Source organism: Giraffa tippelskirchi, chromosome 9 (genome assembly GCF_054371585.1).
Source record: "Giraffa tippelskirchi isolate mGirTip1 chromosome 9, T2T-mGirTip1v1.2.pri, whole genome shotgun sequence".
NCBI lineage: Eukaryota > Metazoa > Chordata > Mammalia > Artiodactyla > Giraffidae > Giraffa > Giraffa tippelskirchi.
Window position 1 is genome coordinate 21714632 of NC_137283.1, and position 7803 is coordinate 21722434.

Sequence of the window (7803 nt, forward strand, 5' to 3'; positions counted from 1 at the left end):
AGACAGGCAGGGGAGGGTGAGGTTGGGACCCCCATTTCCTTTCCTACTAGGATGCAGGTTGGCTGCTTTCTGCTCAAGAAGATGCCAACTCCAATCAGGCAGGACTCTCACAGTATTTATGACTTTAGCAACCTTCTCAGGGCTTCTGAAACAGCTCTCTTCCCTTACCCCTTCAGGGCTAGAAGGGGTATAACTCTTTGCTATTGCAGCCCTAGGGTGCTTCACCATCCAGTGATGGTAAATTCACCTTAAATCTGCTTAGACCTTGTAAACAGCCGTTTTAGTCAGTTCTCCACAATTACTCAGTGTGAGTGGGCAATCTGTTTCTAGCCAAGATCCTGACTAATACACATTTGAAGGCTAGTGCAGTAATTCAGTTCCACAACACTTACTGAACATCCTTACATCTCAGGTGAGGCTCTAAGCACTGGGGATAAAACAAGATTAAAACAAAATATCTTCCCCTGAGGAAGCTCCTGTCTAACAGAGAAGACAAACATGTAAGTTGGTGCAAATTGAGAATGGATGTTAGAAGAATGCTTTTTCTAACAGGATGAGACTGAAGGAGGACATATGAAAGAGATGACTAAAGCTAAAACCAACTGACATTTTATCATCAATATATATTTTGGATTTTTGAAACAGAAGACATAATAGCTGCTTATCTGGACCAATTCCTTTATTATACAGAGGAGAAATTGCAGGGTCTGTTGAATTAAAATTACCTGTCCCCTTTACTGCTAGTGAGAAAACAGGTGTGAGACCCGAGTCTTCTCACTTCTTGTCAGTGTCCTCTCTCCCTGTCCCTTTAGACTCTCGTCATTGCCAGTTCTAACTTCACCCATGTCCTCCCTCCCTCTGCCTTGGCTTCTTCCTCCTGAACCATTTTTCATTTTGAAGCACTTGAGTATTTGGAGCAAGGAGGGCAAACTTATTGATTTCAATATTCTCATTGTCACAGTTAGAGGGAAAGGTGAAGAGGGCTGAGACATATGGAGGTGAAGTATGTGGTTAAGGACAGACCACCAATACTAATCCTCCTGCCTCAGGAAGCAATCTGAGTGTCTGCAGGCTTTGAAGTGTTTCCAAGCCTCCTCCCTGTGCTTGAGAGCTTTCTGGATGCTCAAGCTCAACTGGGGCCCTAATAAACATCCTGTGAGGGGCTGATTCATCCTTTCTTCCACCAGCGCCAGAGAGAGGCTGAAGTGCAGGGTAAAATTTTCCACATGGTATCTTAGGTGATAGGAAAAGAAGTTTCTTTGTATGAAATAACTTTGAATGTTACAACTTAATTTGTTTAAGTCTTGAAAGACTAGGGTTATTTCTGCAAGAAACTGGATGACTTGGAGTCATATTCAATTTTAGGGTTTTAATAGACACAGTAACTTGTATTTGTGGCATGATTACTATGTGGCAGACACTGTCCTGAGGGCAACACATGTGTTGACTAATTTAATTCCATGAATAAGACACTGTTATGAATCTTTTGATGATTAATATTAATATATCTGTATTATAGATGAGGAAACAGAGCCATAGACTAGAAGCAACTTGACCCAGTTCACATATCTTGTGAGTGATGGAGCAGTGATACAACCCAGGTACCTGGCCCCAGAGCCAGTCTTGCACATAATATTAAGATGTTTTTATAGATAGTCATTCAAAAGCTAGCATGCTCTTATATTTGCTTTTCTTTGATTCCCTTCTATTTTCTAGAGTTCCTCTATTTCCAAGCATAAGGATAAGGGACTTTGGGGTAGGTATGTAACCTCTGGGTGCAGGACCTCAACCCAGGAATCTTATGAGGTTTTAAACAGAAGATCTTACCTTAATAAAAATGATAAATTTGACTCAAGAAAGAAATAATACGATATGTGAGGTGATGATGCTTAGGTGTTCCATGCACTACCTGGCTCAGTGGAAATTCCCTTTATGCTAGGGTGGCTGACTTTGCAGGACTGGTTTTCTGGGACATGGGACTTTTCATGCTAAAGCTGGGGAAGTTCTAGGTATACTGGGATGAGCCTATCACTCTGCTTTATGCATTTTTGCAGTCAGTTGAAGCTCACTTCTTTCCCAAAATCCTGGAATCAACCTTACCTTAATACAGAGTTTGTTTGTTTGTTTGTTTGTTTGTTTTTAATCACATAAAGCACACACCACCAGCATTTGAGTCACTTGGGACCCTTGTTAAAAATACTGATTCCTGACTTCTCTACAAATTTATAGAAGTGTGATAGGCAGGCAGGGTAGAGTTGGAACTTAGGGAATCTGCATATTTAAAATAAACCTGCCAAATGATTCTTATAAATGTTTCCAAACTACTTGCCCGGTCTATAAGGAAATGCAGGAATCACACTTTTATAGCTTAGGTGCTCTGGATCTATCACTCTTGTTGCTATTCTTGTTCTGACTTATCATCACAGTTCTATTCGGTGGAATCCTGCTTTGTTTCTCTGTCCTTATTTGGAGCACAATTTCAAGAACTGTGTTTCTGGTCTCTGCCTCATACTTTGCAGTCTAGTCTCTGCCATGAAAATTCATCCAGTTCCCTATTTTCTATGAGGTCAAGGCCCCGCCCTGCCCTCTTCTGTCCTCCTGGAAGTTAGTCTCTCTCCTGAAGTCTCACTACCTAAAGAGCTCCAGGCAGTCAAACTCTAGTCTGTCTCCTTCCAACTTCCTGGTTCCACCTTCATATCTTCTGATAAAATACAAGATTGAGAAGTAAAGCAGTTGTTTCTGTAATTCTCATAAGAAACTGCCTATTACATTGTCAATAGCTTGAAACATCTACATTGACTTTGAAAACTGGCTCCCCTGGCACCTGTATCTACCTAAGCCAAAGCACATATGTGTTTATCTGAGCAGTGAATTTGATCCACTGCAGAGGGAGGACTCCATGCGCACCAGCTTCTCTGTAATCTGATAGTCCACTGTATTTATTTCCAAGTAAACAGCAGCCCTCGGGGTTCCCTGGTAGCTCAGCTGGTAAAGAATCCGCCTGCAATGCAAGAGACACTGGTTCAATTCCTGGGTCGGGAAGATCCCCTGCAGAAGGAACAGGCCACCCACTCCAGGGTTCTTGGGCTTTCCTGTTGGCTCAGATGGTAAAGAATCTGCCTGCAGTGCAGGAGACCTGGGTTTGATCCCTGGGTTGGGAAAATCCCCTGGAGGAGGGCTTGGCAACCTACTCCGTATTCATTTTTTTGTTTTGTTTTTTGCCACTTTATTTAATTTTTTAATTGAAGGATAATTGCTTTACAGAATTTTGTGCTTTTCCATCATACATTAACAAGAATCAGCCATAGGTACACCCGTGTCCCTTCCCTTCCAATCTCTCCTCCCATCTCCCTCCCCATCCCACCCTTCTAGATTGTCACAGAGCCACTGTTTGAGTTCCTGAGTCATACAGCAAATTCCCACCAGCCATCCATTTCACATATGGCATTGTAAATTTCCATGTTACTCTCTCCATACATCTCACCCTCTCCCTCCTTCCCTCCACCTGTGTCTGTTCTGTATGTCTGTTTCTCCATTGCTGCCCTGCAAATAAATTCATCAGTGCCATCTTTCTAGATGCTATATATATGTATCAGTATATGATGTTTATATTTCTCTTTCTGACTTACTTCACTGTGTATAATGGGCTCTAGGTTCATCCACCTCATTAGAGCTGACTCAAACGAGTTCCATTTTATGGCTGAGTAGCATTCCATTGTATATATGTACCACAGCTTCTTTAACCATTCATCTATTGATGGACATCTAGATTGCTTCAATGTTCTAGCTATTGTAAACAGTACTGCAGTGAGCATTGGGGTTCAGTTTAGTTCAGTCACTCAGTCGTGTCTGACTCTTTGTGACCCCATGCATTGCAGCGCGCCAGGCCTCCCTGTCCATCACCAACTCCCGGAGTTTACCCAAACCCATGTCCATCGAGTCGGTGATGCCATCCAACCATCTCATCCTCTGTCGTCCCCTTCTCCTCCTGCCCCCAATCCTTCCCAGCACTAGGGTCTTTTCCAATGAGTCAACTCTTTGCATGAGGTGGCCCAAGTATTGGGAGTTTCAACTTCAACATCAGTGCTTCCAATGAACACCCAAGACTGATCTCCTTTAGGATGGACTGGTTGGATCTCTTTGCAGTCCAAGGGGCTCTCAAGAGTCTTCTCCAACACCACAGTTCAAAAGCATCAATTCTGTGGCACTCAGCTTTCTTCACCGTCCAACTCTCACATCCATACATGATCACTGGAGAAACCATAGCCTTGACTAGATGGACCTTTGTTGGCAAAGTAATGTCTCTGCTTTTAAATATGCTATATAGGTTGGTCATAACCTTCCTTCCAAGGAGTAAGCGTTGGGGTACACGTGTCTTTTTCAGTTTTGGTTTCCTCAGGGTATATGCCTAGTAGTGGGATTCTTCCCCCGTCCCATCTTAATTGCTGTAATGTCTGTTGTACATCCATCTTAACTTTAAGACTTTTACGTGTGAATTCATTGACTATATTGTGTTTTATGCAGATGATATATTGACTCATTTTGCAGTTTTCTTTCTTTGCTTAGCTATATTTTTGAGATCTATGCATGTTGCTAAATGTAGAAGCAGTTCATCCTTTGTAATTGTTAGGTAGATTGCCATTATGTGACTCTACCACATTTTATTTACCCATTTCTCATGTGATAGGGAGAAGGCAATGGCACCCTACTCCAGTACTCTTGCCTGGAAAATCCCATGGACAGAAGAGCCTGGTAGGCTGCAGTCCGTGGGGTCGCGAAGAGTCGGACACGACTGAGCGACTTCACTTTCACTTTTCCCTTTCATGCATTGGAGAAGGAAATGGCAACCCACTCCAGTGTTCTTGCCTGGAGAATCCCAGGGACAGTGGAGCCTTGTGGGCTTCCATCTATGGGGTCGCACAGAGTCGGACACGACTGAAGCGACGCAGCAGCAGCATGGTGGTTTTATTCCTAGGTTTTTTTTTTTAGTTTAAGGAATATTTACGTTTTATTTTATTTTTTTTTAATAAATTTATTTATTTTAGTTGAGGGCTAATTACTTTACAATATTGTAATAGTTTTTGCCATACATTGACATGAATCAGCCATGGGTTTACATGTGTTCCCCTTCCTGGACCCCCCACCCACCTCCCTCCCCATCCCATCCCTCTGGGTCATCCCATTGCCCCGGCCCTGAGCATTTGTCTCATGCATTGAACATGGAATGGTGTTCTGTTTCACATATGATAATATACATGTTTCAATGCTATTCTCCCAGAACGTCCCACCCTCACCTTCTCCCTCAGAGTCCATAAGACTGTTCTATGCATCTGTGTCTCTTATTCTGTCTCGCATATAGGGTTATCGTTACCATCTTTCAAATTCCATATATATGCATTAGTATACTGTATTGGTGTTTTTCTTTCTGGCTTACTTCACTCTGTATAATGGGCTCCAGTTTCCTCCATCTCAATAGAACCGATTCAAATGTATTCTTTTTAATGGCTGAGAAATATTCCATTGTGTATATGTACCACAGCTTCCTTATCCATTTGTCTGCTGATGGACATCTAGGTTGCTTCCATGTCCTGGCTATTGTAAACAGTGCTGCGATGAACATTGGGGTACACGCGTCTCTTTCAATTCTGGTTTCCTCGGTGTGTATGCCCAGCAGTAGGATTGCTGGGTCATATGGCAGTTCTATTCCCAGTTTTTAAAGGAATCTCCACACTGTTCTCCATAGTGGCTGTACTAGTTTGTTTTAAGGAATCTCCATACCATCTTCAATAGTGGATGTATTAGTTTGCATTCCCACCAGCAAGAGGGCTCCCTTTTCTCCACACCCTCTCCAATGTTTAATGTTTGTAGACTTTTGATGATGGCCATTCTGCCTGGTGTGAGGTAGTATCTCATTGTAGTTTTGATTTGTATTTCTCTAATAATAAGTGATGTTGAGCATCTTTTCATGTGTTTGTTAGCCATCTGTATGTCTTTTTTGGAGAAATGCACGTTTAGGTCTTTTCCCCACTTTTTTTGATTCCACTCCAGCAAGAATACTGAATCCCCATGTCAGAGGAGCCTGGCAGGCTACAGTCCATGGGGTCACAAAAAGTCGGACATGACTACAGACTGAGCACAGCGCAGCAGCCCTCCATAACTCTCCCCTGCATTCGCCCAGAGAACACCTACTCAGCTTCAGCATCTGTTGTCATCTGAAGTCTCTCCTGATTCACCAGGCAGAAAACTAATATTTTCTTTTTCTGTATCCCCAGTGCACAATGATGGACGGCTACAACATCATCCATAGCAGAGGCTGTGGGTACTACATTCCATACCCTCTTGGCTACTTCAGAGCTAATCTGAATCTGTGATGAATAATTTCACCTGTATGCCAATGCCTTCCCACCTTAAGAACCTGTGTTATTCTGCTTCTCTCCTAAAGGTGTTTTCTAGCTGATAGCCTAGATGTTCCAGAGACAAGCTTCCATCAATGAGGAAATGTCTAATGGATAGCTCAGCCCATCCATCTCTTACTGGGTTGATTCTGAGGTAGGTGGCACGTGGTTCCTCACAAGGCCCATGGAAGTGAACCTCAGCTGCCCACATGATAAACTGCTCATTTGTGATCCAAGGATCACCTTCCAGATAAACTACCTCTACCCATGTATTTGTAACAGTCCGCTTTGGGGGAAATCCAAATTAAAGCGCCATATTTAACTTATCACTGGATTTATATTTTTTTGTCTGTATCCTCCTCTCAGACTAGAAGCTCCTTTACAGAAGGGAACATGGATTGAATATCTTTGTGTTCTAGCATGCAGCCTGACACCTAATAAATACTCAGCTGATATTTGTGTGAAAGAGTAAGCTGATCTACATTTTAATGATGTAATAATGTTTGTGAGGCACTGTAAAATCTTAAAGTATGTTTCAAAGCAACCATTGCTGTTCCATAGAAATCGCAATGTAGTAAATTCTTTAAGAAAATAAAAACTCTACTAGGATTTTACAGGTTTCTTAATATTACATCCCTTACTTGATTAGCCAGACTACACCATTCCTTTTATTGAACCACATAAGAAAATGTTTTATACTTTTTAATTGTTTTATTACCTTTTCCCTAAATAAAAATCCAAGCCTCTTCTTCATGGTCTATGATAGATATTAAGACGATATTGAAAGTAAATCTTTCATCTGTAAATGATGGCAATACAACGAGTGATATGGAGAAATTATCAATAAATTGAAGACTCCTTTATTGTTTTACTTAAAAATCTTTTTAAAATAAATGTATTAGACTTTCAGAAGAATTCAAATTAGTTTATCCTCAAGGGACTACAATCTTTAAATATCTTCAACTGGAGAAGGAACTCACTCTGGTAATTATAAGTCATTTTGCTAATATTTTCAGAAGGCTAGCAGTTCTTGAGCAATATTATTAAACTAATACTTTATTCCAGTTTTCATCTAGAATCAGTAAGATATTCATCATCAGTGAGCTCTTCATCTATCATTTAATCTTTTTCCTTCACAGTTATACACATTCAATAGCCTCACCAGTAAGAAAAAACAAATCCTGCAGAATTATGACTGTGCCATTTTGCTTCTAGCAAAAGTACTAGAAAGAACTGAAAGAACAATATGAGCTAAAATAAAGATGCACAGATTGACCAGGAACAAGTTCTAATGAATATTTATGGTTAAAAATTTATTAATTCTCTATTTATCATCCTTGCTCTAGACCAATATAAGTGATATTATATTCATAAGAGCAATGAAAAAGCTGAGCTTACAAGAGTATTT

The 7803-nt window shown here is 41.0% G+C and overlaps 1 long non-coding RNA gene across 1 annotated transcript; it reads left to right on the forward strand.

The window, feature by feature from the left end:
- LOC145520792 (uncharacterized) lies at positions 1-6719 on the forward strand. The gene is made up of 4 exons (XR_014064826.1): positions 1-98; positions 413-500; positions 1520-1601; positions 6049-6719. It is a non-coding gene; the product is annotated as an uncharacterized LOC145520792 (long non-coding RNA).
- The last annotated feature ends 1084 nt before the right edge of the window (positions 6720-7803 follow it).